This window comes from Schistocerca gregaria, unplaced genomic scaffold, assembly GCF_023897955.1.
Source record: "Schistocerca gregaria isolate iqSchGreg1 unplaced genomic scaffold, iqSchGreg1.2 ptg000428l, whole genome shotgun sequence".
Taxonomy (NCBI): Eukaryota; Metazoa; Arthropoda; class Insecta; order Orthoptera; family Acrididae; genus Schistocerca; species Schistocerca gregaria.
In genome coordinates this window covers 1,181,953-1,198,320 of record NW_026061855.1, presented here as the reverse complement: position 1 = coordinate 1,198,320, position 16,368 = coordinate 1,181,953, and positions in this window count along the sequence as shown.

Sequence of the window (16,368 nt, the reverse complement as noted above, 5' to 3'; positions counted from 1 at the left end):
CTGGCTTTCAGTCGATTCGATAGCAAATGACGAATACGGGCGGATTTTAGAGGCTTTTACTACATTCGAACACCTTTCACATTCTACCGTTCAACGTGGCTGCTAGATCTCTCTTCATGCAATATTTTAAGGTCCTAGCTCATGTCCAACGCACCAAAGCCGGCTAAAAAGACAATAATCGGAAACTAAATTTGATTTCTACTGCTTCTTACTATCTATCACATCAGCTTAGAAGTTTCTTCTGCGTTCTACTATGGTCCTTTTAGTGTCTTCGCATACCGCTGCACGCGACATAGCTTTGCAGACGGAAAGTGTATCCGTTTCTTAGAGAAGAGCGGCCAATGTGACGATCTGGCATTGAGTCGATTCGACAGCAAATGACGAAAACGGGCGGATTTTAGAGGTTTTTACTACATTCGAACACCTTTCACACCCTTCCGTGCAACGTGGCTGCTAGACCTCACTTCATGCAAAACCTTAAGGTCCTAGATCTTGTCCAAGGCACCAAAGCCGGCTAAAAAGTCAATATTCGACAACTAAAACTTGATTTGTATGGCTTCTTACTGGCTATCACATCAACTTAGAAGCTTCTTCTGCGTTCTACTATGGTCCTTTTAGTGTCTTCGCATACCACACCACGCGACGTAGCTTTGCAGACGGAAAGTGTAACCGTTTCTTAGAGAGGTGCGGCCAATGTGACGATCTGGCATTGAGTCGATTCGATAGCAAATGACGAAAACAGGCGGATTTTACAGGTTTTTACTACAAATGTACACTTTTCACATTCTCCCGTGCAACGTGGCTGCTAGACGTCTCTTCAGGCAAAATCTCAAGGAACTAGCTCATGTCCACGGCACCAAAGCCGACTAAAAATTCAATAATCGATAACTAAAATTTTAATTGTACTGCTTCTCACTGGCAATTACATCAACTTAGAAGCTTCTTTTGTGTTCTACTATGTTGCTTTTACTGTCTCCGCATACCGTAGCAGCAGACATAGCTTTGCAGACGAAAAGTGTAACAATTTCACAGAGAAGAGCGGCCAATGTGTCGATCTGGCATTAAGTCGATTCCATAGCAAATGACAAAAACGGGTGGTTCTCTCAGGTTTTTACTACGTATGAACACTTTACACACTTTCCCGTGCAACGTGGCTGGTAGACCTCCCTTCATGCAAAATCGTAAGGTCTTAGCTCATAACCAAGGCACCAAAGCCGGCTAAAAAGTCAATAATCGAAAACTAAAACTGGAATTGTGCTGCTTCTTACTGGCTATTACATCAACTTAGAAGCTTCTTTTATGTTCTACTATAGTGTTGTCAGTGTCTCCTTATATCGCAGCACGCAACATAGCTTTGCAGACGATAAGTGTAACCGTTTCATAGAGAAGAGCGGCCAAAGTGACGATCTGGCATTAGCAAATGACAAAAACGGGCGGATTTCTCAGATTGTTACTACATATCAACACTTCTCACAGTCTGCCGTGCAACGTGGCTGCTGGATGTACCTTCATGCAAAATCGTAAGGTCTTAGCTCATGTCCAAGGCACGAAAGCCGGCAAAAAGTCAATAATTGATAGCTAAAACTTGAATTGTACTGCTTCTTACTATCTATTACATCAACTTAGAAGCTTCCTCTGTGTTCTACTATGGTGCTTTCAGTGTCTCGGGATACCGCAGCACGCAATATAGCTTTGCACACGATACGTGTAACCGTTTCATACATAAGAGCGGCCAAAATGACGATCTGCCATTAAGTCGATTCGATAGCAAATGACAAAAACGGGCGGATTTCTCAGGTTTTTACTACATATGAGCACTTTTCACACTCTCTCGTGCAATGTGGCTGGTAGACCTCCCTTCATGCAAAATCGTAAGGTCTTATCTCATGTCCAACGCTTAAAGGCCGACTTAGTAGTCAATAACCGATAACTAAAAGTTGAAGTGTACTGCTTCTTACTGGATATTACATCAACTTGGAAACTTCGTCTGTGTTCTACTATGGTGCATGCAGCGTCACTCGATACCGCAGCACGCAACATAGCTTTGCAGACGATAAGTGTAACCGTTTCATAGAGAAGATCGGCCAAGGTGACGTTCTGGCATTAAGTCGATTCGATACAAATGTGGAAAACGGTCGGATTTCTCAGGTTTTTACTAAATATGAACACTTTTCACATTCTCCCGTGCAACGTGGCTGCTAGACCTCCCTTCATGCAAAATCGTAAGTTCTTAGCTCATGTCCAAAGTTCCAAAGTCGGCTTAAAAGTCAATAATCGTTAACTAAAACTTGAATTGTACTGCTTCTTACTGGCTATTACATCAGCTTAGAAGCTTCGTCTGTATTGTACTATGGTGCTTTCAGTCTCTCCGGATACCGCAACAGGCAACATAGCTTTGAGAACGAAAAGTGTAACCGTTTCATAGATAAGAGCTTCCAAAGTGACGATCTGGCATTAAGTCGATTCGATAGCAAATGACAAAAACTGGCGGATTTCGCAGGTTTTTACTACATATGAACACTTTTCACATTCTCCCGTGCAACGTGGCTGCTAGACCTCCTTTCATGCAAAATCATAAGGTCTTAGCTCAAGTCCAATGTACCAAAGCCGGCTAAAATGTCAATAATCGATAACTTAAATTTGAATTTTACTGTTTCTTACTGGCCATTACATCAACATAGAAGCTTCTTCTGTGTTCTACTATGGTGCTTTCAGTGTCTCCGGATACCGCAGCGCGCAACATAGCTTTACAGACGAAAAGTGTAACCGTCTCATAGAGAAGAGCAGCCGATGTGACGATCTGGCATTAAGTCGATTCGATAGCAAATTTAAAAACGGGCGGATTTTACAGGACTTTACTACATATGAATATTTCTCCCATTCTACCGTGCAACGCGGGCTGCCAGACCTCCCTTCATGCAAAATTTTAAGGTCCTAGCTCAAGTCCAAAGCACCAAAGCCGGCTACAAAGTCAATATTCGATAACTAAAACTTGAATTATACTGCTTCTTACTGGCTATTACATCAACTTAGGAGCTTCTTCAGTGTTCTACTATGGTGTTTTTAGTGTCTCCGCATACTGCAGCAAGTGAGATAGCTTTGCAGACGAAAAGTGCAACCTTTTCATCGAGAAGAGCGGCCAATGTGACGATCTGGCATGGAGTCGATTCGATAGCAAATGACGAAAACAGGCGGATTTGGCAGGTTTTTACTACATATGTACACTTTTCACATTCTCCCGTGCAACGTGGCTGCTAGACCTCCCTTCAGGCAAAATCTCAAGGAACTAGCTCATGTCCACGTCACCAAAGCCGACTAAAAAGTCAATAATCGATAACTAAAATTTTAATTGTACTGCTTCTTACTGGCAGTTACACCAACTTAGAAGCTTCTTTTGTGTTCTACTATGTTGCTTTTACTGTCTCCGCATACCGCAGCAGCAGACATAGCTTTGAAGACGAAAAGTGTAACCGTTTCATAGAGAAGAGCGGCCAATGTGACGATCTGTCATTAAGTCAATTCGATAGCAAATGCCGAAAACGGGCAGATTTTACAGGTTTTTACTACATATGAACACTTTTCACATTCTCCCGCGCAACGTGGTAATAGACCTCTCTTCAGGCAAAATCTTAAGGTACTAGCTCATGTCGAAGGCACCAAAGCCAGCTAAAGAGACAATAATCGATAACTAAAACTAGAATTGTAGTGCTTCTTACTGCCTAATACATCAACTTAGAAGCTTCTTCTGTGTTCTACTATGGTGATTTTAGTGTCTCCGCATACCGCAGCTCGCGACATAGCATTACAGACTAAACGTGTAACCGTTTTATAGAGAAGAGCGGTCAATGTGCCGATCTGGCATTAAGTCGATTCGATAGCAAATGACGAAAACGGGCGGATTTTACAGGTTTTTATTACCTACGAACACCTTTCACATTCTACCGTGGAATGCGGGTAGCTACACCTCCATTCATGCAAAATCCTAAGGTTCTAGCTCATATCCAAGGCACCAAAGATGGCAAAAATGTCAATAATCGATAACTAAAACTTGAATTGTACTGCTTCTTACTGGCTATTACATCAACTTAGTAGCTTCTTCAGTGTTCTACTATGGTGCTTTTAGTGTCTCCGCATACCGCAGCACGCGACATAGCTTTGCAGACGACATATGTAACCGTTTCATAGAGAAGAGCGGCCAATATGACGATCTGGCATTAAGTCAATTCGATAGCAAATGACGAAAACGCTCGGATTTTACAGGTTTTTACTACCTACAAACAACTTTCACATTCTACCGTGCAACGCGGTCTGCTAGACCTCCCTTCATGCAAAATCTTAAGGTTCGAGCTCATGTCCATGGACCAAAGGTGGCAAAAATGTCAATAATCGATAACTAAAACTTGAATTGTACTGCTTCTTACTGGCTATTACACCAACTTAGAAATTTCTTGTGTGATCTACGATTGTGCTTTTAGTGTATCCGCATACAGCAGGACGCGACATAGCTTTACAGACGAAGCGTGTAAGAGTTTCATAGAGAAGAGCGGCCAGTGTGACGATCTGGCTTTGAGTCGATTCGATAGCAAAGGACGAAAACGGGCGGATTTTAGGGGTTTTTACTACATTCGAACACCTTTCACACCCTTCCGTGCAACGCGGCTGCTAGACCTCACTTCATGCAAAACCTTAAGTTCCTAGCTCTTGTCCAAGGCACCAAAGCCGGCTAAAAAGTCGATAATCGACAACTAAAACTTGATTTGTAAAGCTTCTTACTGGCTATCACATCAACTTAGAAGCTTCTTCTTCGTTCTACTATGGTCCTTTTAGTGTCTTCGCATACCACAGCACGCGACGTAGCTTTGCAGACGGAAAGTGTAACCGTTTCTTAGAGAAGAGCGGGCAATGTGACGATCTGGCTTTCAGTCGATTCGATAGCAAATGACGAATACGGGCGGATTTTAGAGGCTTTTACTACATTCGAACACCTTTCACATTCTACCGTTCAACGTGGCTGCTAGATCTCTCTTCATGCAATATTTTAAGGTCCTAGCTCATGTCCAACGCACCAAAGCCGGCTAAAAAGACAATAATCGGAAACTAAATTTGATTTCTACTGCTTCTTACTATCTATCACATCAACTTAGAAGTTTCTTCTGCGTTCTACTATGGTCCTTTTAGTGTCTTCGCATACCGCTGCACGCGACATAGCTTTGCAGACGGAAAGTGTATCCGTTTCTTAGAGAAGAGCGGCCAATGTGACGATCTGGCATTGAGTCGATTCGACAGCAAATGACGAAAACGGGCGGATTTTAGAGGTTTTTACTACATTCGAACACCTTTCACACCCTTCCGTGCAACGTGGCTGCTAGACCTCACTTCATGCAAAACCTTAAGGTCCTAGATCTTGTCCAAGGCACCAAAGCCGGCTAAAAAGTCAATATTCGACAACTAAAACTTGATTTGTATGGCTTCTTACTGGCTATCACATCAACTTAGAAGCTTCTTCTGCGTTCTACTATGGTCCTTTTAGTGTCTTCGCATACCACACCACGCGACGTAGCTTTGCAGACGGAAAGTGTAACCGTTTCTTAGAGAGGTGCGGCCAATGTGACGATCTGGCATTGAATCGATTCGATAGCAAATGACGAAAACAGGCGGATTTTACAGGTTTTATACTACAAATGTACACTTTTCACATTCTCCCGTGCAACGTGGCTGCTAGACGTCCATTCAGGCAAAATCTCAAGTAACTAGCTCATGTCCACGGCACCAAAGCCGACTAAAAATTCAATAATCGATAACTAAAATTTTAATTGTACTGCTTCTCACTGGCAATTACATCAACTTAGAAGCTTCTTTTGTGTTCTACTATGTTGCTTTTACTGTCTCCGCATACCGTAGCAGCAGACATAGCTTTGCAGACGAAAAGTGTAACAATTTCACAGAGAAGAGCGGCCAATGTGTCGATCTGGCATTAAGTCGATTCCATAGCAAATGACAAAAACGGGTGGTTCTCTCAGGTTTTTACTACGTATGAACACTTTACACACTCTCCCGTGCAACGTGGCTGGTAGACCTCCCTTCATGCAAAATCGTAAGGTCTTAGCTCATAACCAAGGCACCAAAGCCGGCTAAAAAGTCAATAATCGAAAACTAAAACTGGAATTGTGCTGCTTCTTACTGGCTATTACATCAACTTAGAAGCTTCTTTTATGTTCTACTATAGTGTTGTCAGTGTCTCCTTATATCGCAGCACGCAACATAGCTTTGCAGACGATAAGTGTAACCGTTTCATAGAGAAGAGCGGCCAAAGTGACGATCTGGCATTAGCAAATGACAAAAACGGGCGGATTTCTCAGATTGTTACTACATATCAACACTTCTCACAGTCTGCCGTGCAACGTGGCTGCTGGATGTACCTTCATGCATAATCGTAAGGTCTTAGCTCATGTCCAAGGCACGAAAGCCGGCAAAAAGTCAATAATTGATAGCTAAAACTTGAATTGTACTGCTTCTTACTATCTATTACATCAACTTAGAAGCTTCCTCTGTGTTCTACTATGGTGCTTTCAGTGTCTCGGGATACCGCAGCACGCAATATAGCTTTGCACACGATACGTGTAACCGTTTCATACATAAGAGCGGCCAAAATGACGATCTGCCATTAAGTCGATTCGATAGCAAATGACAAAAACGGGCGGATTTCTCAGGTTTTTACTACATATGAGCACTTTTCACACTCTCTCGTGCAATGTGGCTGGTAGACCTCCCTTCATGCAAAATCGTAAGGTCTTATCTCATGTCCAACGCTTAAAGGCCGACTTAGTAGTCAATAACCGATAACTAAAAGTTGAAGTGTACTGCTTCTTACTGGATATTACATCAACTTGGAAACTTCGTCTGTGTTCTACTATGGTGCATGCAGCGTCACTCGATACCGCAGCACGCAACATAGCTTTGCAGACGATAAGTGTAACCGTTTCATAGAGAAGATCGGCCAAGGTGACGTTCTGGCATTAAGTCGATTCGATACAAATGTGGAAAACGGTCGGATTTCTCAGGTTTTTACTAAATATGAACACTTTTCACATTCTCCCGTGCAACGTGGCTGCTAGACCTCCCTTCATGCAAAATCGTAAGTTCTTAGCTCATGTCCAAAGTTCCAAAGTCGGCTTAAAAGTCAATAATCGTTAACTAAAACTTGAATTGTACTGCTTCTTACTGGCTATTACATCAGCTTAGAAGCTTCGTCTGTATTGTACTATGGTGCTTTCAGTCTCTCCGGATACCGCAACAGGCAACATAGCTTTGAGAACGAAAAGTGTAACCGTTTCATAGATAAGAGCTTCCAAAGTGACGATCTGGCATTAAGTCGATTCGATAGCAAATGACAAAAACTGGCGGATTTCGCAGGTTTTTACTACATATGAACACTTTTCACATTCTCCCGTGCAACGTGGCTGCTAGACCTCCTTTCATGCAAAATCATAAGGTCTTAGCTCAAGTCCAATGTACCAAAGCCGGCTAAAATGTCAGTAATCGATAACTTAAATTTGAATTTTACTGTTTCTTACTGGCCATTACATCAACATAGAAGCTTCTTCTGTGTTCTACTATGGTGCTTTCAGTGTCTCCGGATACCGCAGCGCGCAACATAGCTTTACAGACGAAAAGTGTAACCGTCTCATAGAGAAGAGCAGCCGATGTGACGATCTGGCATTAAGTCGATTCGATAGCAAATTTAAAAACGGGCGGATTTTACAGGACTTTACTACATATGAATATTTCTCCCATTCTACCGTGCAACGCGGGCTGCCAGACCTCCCTTCATGCAAAATTTTAAGGTCCTAGCTCAAGTCCAAAGCACCAAAGCCGGCTACAAAGTCAATATTCGATAACTAAAACTTGAATTATACTGCTTCTTACTGGCTATTACATCAACTTAGGAGCTTCTTCAGTGTTCTACTATGGTGTTTTTAGTGTCTCCGCATACTGCAGCACGCGATATAGCTTTCTAGACGAAACGTGTAACCGTTTCATAGAGGAGATCGGCCAATGTGTCGAACTGGCATTAAGTCGATTCGATAGCAAAGGACGAAAACGGGCGGGTTTTACAGGTTTTTACTAAATATGAACACTTTCCACATTCTCCCGTGCAACGTGGATAATAGACCTCTATTCAGGCAAATTATTAAGGTCCTAGGTCATTCCCAAGGCATCAAAGCCGGCTAAAAAGACAATAATCGATGACTAAAACTCGATTTGTACTGCTGCTTACTGGCTATCACATCAACTTAGGAGCTTCTTCAGTGTTCTACTATGGTGCTTTTAGTGTCTCCGCATACCGCACCACTCCACATAGCATTGCAGACGAAAAGTGTAACCATCTCATAGAGAAGAGCGGCCGATGTGACGATCTGGCGTTAAGTTGATTCGATAGCAAATTTCGAAAACGTGCTGATTTTACAGGTTTTTACTACATATGAATATTTCTCACATTCTACCGTGCAACGCGGGCTGCCAGACCTCCCTTCATGCAAAATTTTAAGGTCCTAGCTCAAGTCCAAAGCACCAAAGCCGGCTACAAAGTCAATATTCGATAACTAAAACTTGAATTATACTGCTTCTTACTGGCTATTACATCAACTTAGGAGCTTCTTCAGTGTTCTACTATGGTGTTTTTAGTGTCTCCGCATACTGCAGCAAGTGAGATAGCTTTGCAGACGAAAAGTGCAACCTTTTCATCGAGAAGAGCGGCCAATGTGACGATCTGGCATGGAGTCGATTCGATAGCAAATGACGAAAACAGGCGGTTTTGGCAGGTTTTTACTACATATGTACACTTTTCACATTCTCCCGTGCAACGTGGCTGCTAGACCTCCCTTCAGGCAAAATCTCAAGGAACTAGCTCATGTCCACGTCACCAAAGCCGACTAAAAAGTCAATAATCGATAACTAAAATTTTAATTGTACTGCTTCTTACTGGCAGTTACACCAACTTAGAAGCTTCTTTTGTGTTCTACTATGTTGCTTTTTCTGTCTCCGCATACCGCAGCAGCAGACATAGCTTTGAAGACGAAAAGTGTAACCGTTTCATAGAGAAGAGCGGCCAATGTGACGATCTGTCATTAAGTCAATTCGATAGCAAATGCCGAAAACGGGCAGATTTTACAGGTTTTTACTACATATGAACACTTTTCACATTCTCCCGCGCAACGTGGTAATAGACCTCTCTTCAGGCAAAATCTTAAGGTACTAGCTCATGTCGAAGGCACCAAAGCCGGCTAAAGAGACAATAATCGATAACTAAAACTAGAATTGTAGTGCTTCTTACTGGCTAATACATCAACTTAGAAGCTTCTTCTGTGTTCTACTATGGTGATTTTAGTGTCTCCGCATACCGCAGCTCGCGACATAGCATTACAGACTAAACGTGTAACCGTTTTATAGAGAAGAGCGGTCAATGTGCCGATCTGGCATTAAGTCGATTCGATAGCAAATGACGAAAACGGGCGGATTTTACAGGTTTTTATTACCTACGAACACCTTTCACATTCTACCGTGGAATGCGGGTAGCTACACCTCCATTCATGCAAAATCCTAAGGTTCTAACTCATATCCAAGGCACCAAAGATGGCAAAAATGTCAATAATCGATAACTAAAACTTGAATTGTACTGCTTCTTACTGGCTATTACACCAACTTAGAAGCTTCTTGTGTGGTCTACTATTGTGCTTTTAGTGTCTCCGCATACCGCAGCACGCGACATAGCATTACAGACGAAAAGTGTAACTGTTTCATAGAGAAGAGCGGCCAATGTGACGATCTGGCATTAAGTCAATTCGATAGCAAATGACGAAAACGCTCGGATTTTACAGGTTTTTACTACCTACAAACAACTTTCACATTCTACCGTGCAACGCGGTCTGCTAGACCTCCCTTCATGCAAAATCTTAAGGTTCGAGCTCATGTCCATGGACCAAAGGTGGCAAAAATGTCAATAATCGATAACTAAAACTTGAATTGTACTGCTTCTTACTGGCTATTACACCAACTTAGAAATTTCTTGTGTGATCTACGATTGTGCTTTTAGTGTATCCGCATACAGCAGGACGCGACATAGCTTTACAGACGAAGCGTGTAAGAGTTTCATAGAGAAGAGCGGCCAGTGTGACGATCTGGCTTTGAGTCGATTCGATAGCAAATGACGAAAACAGGCGGATTTTACAGGTTTTTACTACCTACGAACACCTTTCACATTCTACCGTGCAACGCTTGCTGCTAGACCTCCCTTCATGCAAAATCTTAAGGGTCGAGCTCATGTCCATGGACCAAAGATGGCAAAAATGTCAATAATCGATCACTAAAACTTGAATTGTAGTGCTTCTTACTGGCTATTACACCAACTTAGAAGCTCCTTGTGTGATCTACGATTGTGCTTTTCGTGTCTCCGCATACCGCAGCACGCGACATAGCTTTGCAGACGGAAAGTGTATCCGTTTCTTAGAGAAGAGCGGCCAATGTGACGATCTGGCATTGAGTCGATTCGACAGCAAGTGACGAAAACGGGCGGATTTTAGAGGTTTTTACTGCATTCGAACACCTTTCACACCCTTCCGTGCAACGTGGCTGCTAGACCTCACTTCATGCAAAACCTTAAGGTCCTAGCTCTTGTCCAAGGCACCAAAGCCGGCTAAAAAGTCGATAATCGACAACTAAAACTTGATTTGTAAAGCTTCTTACTGGCTATCACATCAACTTAGAAGCTTCTTCTGCGTTCTACTATGGTCCTTTTAGTGTCTTCGCATACCACAGCACGCGACGTAGCTTTGCAGACGGGAAGTGTAACCGTTTCTTAGAGAAGAGCGGGCAATGTGACGATCTGGCTTTCAGTCGATTCGATAGCAAATGACGAATACGGGCGGATTTTAGAGGCTTTTACTACATTCGAACACCTTTCACATTCTACCGTTCAACGTGGCTGCTAGATCTCTCTTCATGCAATATTTTAAGGTCCTAGCTCATGTCCAACGCACCAAAGCCGGCTAAAAAGACAATAATCGGAAACTAAAACTTGATTTGTATGGCTTCTTACTGGCTATCACATCAACTTAGAAGCTTCTTCTGCGTTCTACTATGGTCCTTTTAGTGTCTTCGCATACCACACCACGCGACGTAGCTTTGCAGACGGAAAGTGTAACCGTTTCTTAGAGAGGTGCGGCCAATGTGACGATCTGGCATTGAGTCGATTCGATAGCAAATGACGAAAACAGGCGGATTTTACAGGTTTTTACTACAAATGTACACTTTTCACATTCTCCCGTGCAACGTGGCTGCTAGACCTCCCTTCAGGCAAAATCTCAAGGAACTAGCTCATGTCCACGGCACCAAAGCCGACTAAAAATTCAATAATCGATAACGAAAATTTTAATTGTACTGCTTCTCACTGGCAATTTCATCAACTTAGAAGCTTCCTTTGTGTTCTACTATGTTGCTTTTACTGTCTCCGCATACCGTAGTAGCAGACATAGCTTTGCAGACGAAAAGTGTAACAATTTCACAGAGAAGAGCGGCCAATGTGACGATCTGGCATTAAGTCGATTCCATAGCAAATGACGAAAACGGGCAGATTTTACAGGTTTTTACTACATATGAACACTTTTCACAGTCTCCCGTGCAACGTGGCTGCTAGACCTCCCTTCAGGCAAAATCTCAAGGAACTAGCTCATGTCCACGGCGCCAAAGCCGGCTAAAAAAACAATAATCGATAACTCGAACTTGAATTTTACTTCTTCTTACTGGCTATTACATCAGCTAAGAAGCTTGTTTTATGTTCTACTATGGTTCTTTTAGTGTCTCCGCATACCGCAGCAAGAGAAATAGCTTTGCAGACGAAAAGTGTAACCGTTTCATAGAGAAGATCGGCCAATGTGACGATCTGGCATTAAGTCGATTCGATAGCAAATAACGCAAACGGGCAGATTTTGCAGGTTTTTACTACCTACGAACACCTTTCACATTCTACCGTGCAACGTAGCTGCTAGACCTCCCTTCAGGCAAAATCTCAAGGAACCAGCTCATGTCCACGGCGCCAAAGCCGACTAAAAAATCAATAATCGATAACTAAAATTTTAATATTACTGCTTCGTACTGGCAATTACATCCACTTAGAAGCTTCTTTTGTGTTCTACTATGTTGCTTTTACTGTCTCCACATACCGCAGCACCCGACGTAGCTTTGCAGACGAAAAGTGTAACCGTTTCATAGAGAAGAGCGGCCAATGTGACGATATGGAATTAAGTCGATTCGATAGCAAATAACGAAAACGGGCAGATTTTACAGGTTTTTAATACATATGAACACTTTTCACATTCTCACGCGCAACGTGGTAATAGACCTCTCTTCAGGCTAAATCTTAAGGTACTAGCTCATGTCGAAGGCACCAAAGCCGGCTAAAGAGACAATAATCGATAACTAAAACTAAAATTGTAGTGCTTCTCACTGGCTAATACATCAACTTAGAAGCTTCTTCTGTGTTCTACTATTGTGATTTTAGTGTCTTCGCATACCGTAGCACGCGACATAGCATTACAGACGAAACGTGTAACCGTTTCATAGAGAAGAGCGGCCAATGTGATGATATGTCATTAAGTCGATTCGATAGCAAATGACGAAAACGCTCGGATTTTACAGGTTTTTACTACCTACGAACACCTTTCACATTCTACCGTGCAACGCTTGCTGCTAGACCTCCCTTCATGCAGAATCTTAAGGTTCGAGCTCATGTCCATGGACCAAAGATGGCAAAAATGTCAATAATCGATAACTAAAACTTGAATTGTAGTGCTTCTTACTGGCTATTACACCAACTTAGAAGCTCCTTGTGTGATCTACGATTGTGCTTTTCGTGTCTCCGCATATCGCAGCACGCGACATAGCTATGCAGACGGAAAGTGTATCCGTTTCTTAGAGAAGAGCGGCCAATGTGACGATCTGGCATTGAGTCGATTCGACAGCAAGTGACGAAAACGGGCGGATTTTAGAGGTTTTTACTACATTCGAACACCTTTCACACCCTTCCGTGCAACGTGGCTGCTAGACCTCACTTCATGCAAAACCTTAAGGTCCTAGCTCTTGTCCAAGGCACCAAAGCCGGCTAAAAAGTCAATAATTGACAACTAAAACTTGATTTGTATAGCTTCTTACTGGCTATCACATCAACTTAGAAGCTTCTTCTGCGTTCTACTATGGTCCTTTTAGTGTCTTCGCATACCACAGCACGCGACGTAGCTTTGCAGACGGAAATTGTAACCGTTTCTTAGAGAGGAGCGGCCAATGTGACGATCTGGCATTGAGTCGATTCGATAGCAAATGACGAAAACGGGCGGATTTTACAGGTTTTTACTAAATATGTACACTTTTCACATTCTCCCGTGCAACGTAGCTGCTACACCTCCCTTCAGGCAAAATCTCAAGGAAATAGCTCATGTCCACGGCACCAAAGCCGACTAAAAAATCTGTAATCGATACCTAAAATTTTTATTGTACTGCTTCTTACTGGCAATTACATCAACTTAGAAGCTTCTTTTGTGTTCTACTATATTGCTTTTACTGTCTCCAAATACCGCAGCACCCGACATAGCTTTGCAGACGAAAAGTGTAACCGTTTCATAGAGAAGAGCGGCCAATGTGACGATCTGGCATTAAGTCGATTCGATAGCAAATAACGAAAACAGTCAGATTTTAAAGGTTTTTATTACATACGAACACTTTTCACATTCTCCCGCGCAACGTGGTAATAGACCTCTCTTCAGGCAAAATCTTAAGGTACTAGCTCTTGTCCAAGGCACCAAAGCCGGCTGAAAAGTCAATAATCGACAACTAGAACTTGATTTGTATAGCTTCTTACTGGCTATCACATCAACTTAGAAGCTTCTTCTGCGTTCTACTATGGTCCTTTTAGTGTCTCCGCATACCACAGCACGCGACACAGCTTTGCAGACGATAAATGTAACCGTTTCTTAGAGGAGAGTGGCCAATGTGACGATCTGGCATTAAGTCGATTCGATAGGAAATGACGAAAACAGTTGGATTTTACAGGTTTTTACTACATATGAACACTTTTTACATTCTCTCGTGAAGCGTGGCTGCAAGACCTCTCTTCATGCTTACACTTAAGGTCCTAGTTCATGTCCAAGGCACCAAAGCCGGCTAAAAAGACAATAATCGATAACTCAAACTTGAATTTTACTTCTTCTTACTGGCTATTACATCAAGTTAGAAGCTTGTTTTATGTTCTACTATGGTGCTTTTAGTGTCTCCGCATACCGCAGCAAGTTAAATAGCTTTGCAGACGAAACGTGTAACAGTTTCATAGAGAAGAGCGGCCAGTGTGACGATCTGGCATTAAGTCGATTCGATAGGAAATGACGAATCCGGGCGAATTTTACAGGTTTTTACTACATATGAACACTTTTTACATTCTCCCGTGATACGTGGCCGCTAGACCTCTCTTCATGCATACTCATAAGGTCCTAGCCATTGTCCAAGGCACCAAAGCCGGCTACAAAGTCAATAACCGATAACTAAAACTTGAATTGTACCGCTTCTTACTGGCTATTACACCAACTTCGAAGCTTATTTTATGTTCTACTTGGTGCTTTTAGTGTCTCCGCATACAGCAGCAAGCGACATAGCTTTGCTGACGATAAATATAACCGTTTCATAGAGAGGAGCGGACATTGTGACGATCTGGCATGAAGTCGATTCGATAGCAAATTACGAAAACGGGCGGATTTTACAGGTTTTTGCTACATATGAACACTTTTCACATTCTACCGTGCAACGCGGGCTGATAGACCTCCCTTCATGCAAAATCTTAAGGTCCTAGCTCATATCCAAGGCACCATAGCCAGCTAAATAGACAATAATAGAAAACTTATACTTGATTTGTATTGCTTCTTACTATCACGTCAACTTACAAGCTTCTTCTGCGTTTTACTATGGTGCTTTTAGTGTCTTCGCATACCACAGCACGCGACATAGCTTTGCAGACGAAAAGTGTAACCGTTGCATAGAGAAGAGCGGCCGATGTGACGATCTGGCATTAAGTCGTTTCGATAGCAAAGGACGAAAACGGGCGGATTTTACAGGTTTTTACTACATATGAACACTTTTCACATTCTCCCGTGCAACTTAGATAATAGACCTCTCTTTAGGCAAAATCTTAAGGTTCCAGCTCATGCCCAAGGCATCAAAGCCGGCTAAAAAGACAATAATCGATGACTAAATCTCGATTTGTACTGCTTCTTACTGGCTATCACATCAACTTAGAAGCTTCTTCTGCGTTCTACTATGGTGCTTTTAGTGTTTCCGCATACCGCAGCACGTGACATAGCTTTGCAGACGAAAAGTGTAACCGTTTCATAGAGCAGATCGGCCAATGTGACGATCTAGTAATTAAGTCGATTCGATAGCAAATGACGAAAACGAGCTGTTTTTAAGGTTTTTACTAGATATGAAATCATTTCACATTCCCGCGTACAACATGGCTGCTAGACCTCCCTTAAGGCAAAATCATAAGGTACTAGCTCATGTCCAAGGCACCAAAGCCGGCTAAAAAGTCGATAATCGATAACTAAAACTTGAATTGTACTGCTTCTTACTGCCTATTACATCAACTTAGAAACTTCTTCTGTGTTCTACTATGGTGCTTTTAGTGTCTCCGCATATCGCAGCACGCGACATAGCTTTACAGACGAAACGTGTAACCGTTTCATAGAGAAGAGCGGCCAATGTGACGATCTGGTATTAAGTGTGAGATGATCCACATGAGTTCCAAAAGAAATCCGCTGAAATTCCATTACTCGATAAATAGTACAATTCTCAAGGCTGTCAATTCAACTAAGTACCTGGGTGTTAAAATTACGAACAACTTCAGTTGGAAGGACCACATACATAATAATATCGTGAAGGCGAGCCAAAGGTTGCGGTTCATTGGCAGGACACTTAGAAGATGCAACAACTCCACTAAAGAGACAGCTTACACTACACTCGTTCGTCCTCTGTTAGAATATTCATACGCAGTGTGGGATCCTTACCAGGTGTCTCCACATACCGCAGCACTTGATATAGCTTTGCACACGATAAATTTAACCGTTTCAGAGAGAAAAGCGGCCAATGTGACGATCTGGCTTTAAGTCCATTCGATAGCAAATGACAAAAACGGACGGATTTCTCAGGTTTTTACTACATATGAACACTTCTGACATTCTCCTGTGCAACGTGGCTGCTAGACCTCCCTTCTTGCAAAATCGTAAGGTCCTAGCTTACGTCCAAAGCACCAAAGCCGTCTAAAAAGTCAATAAT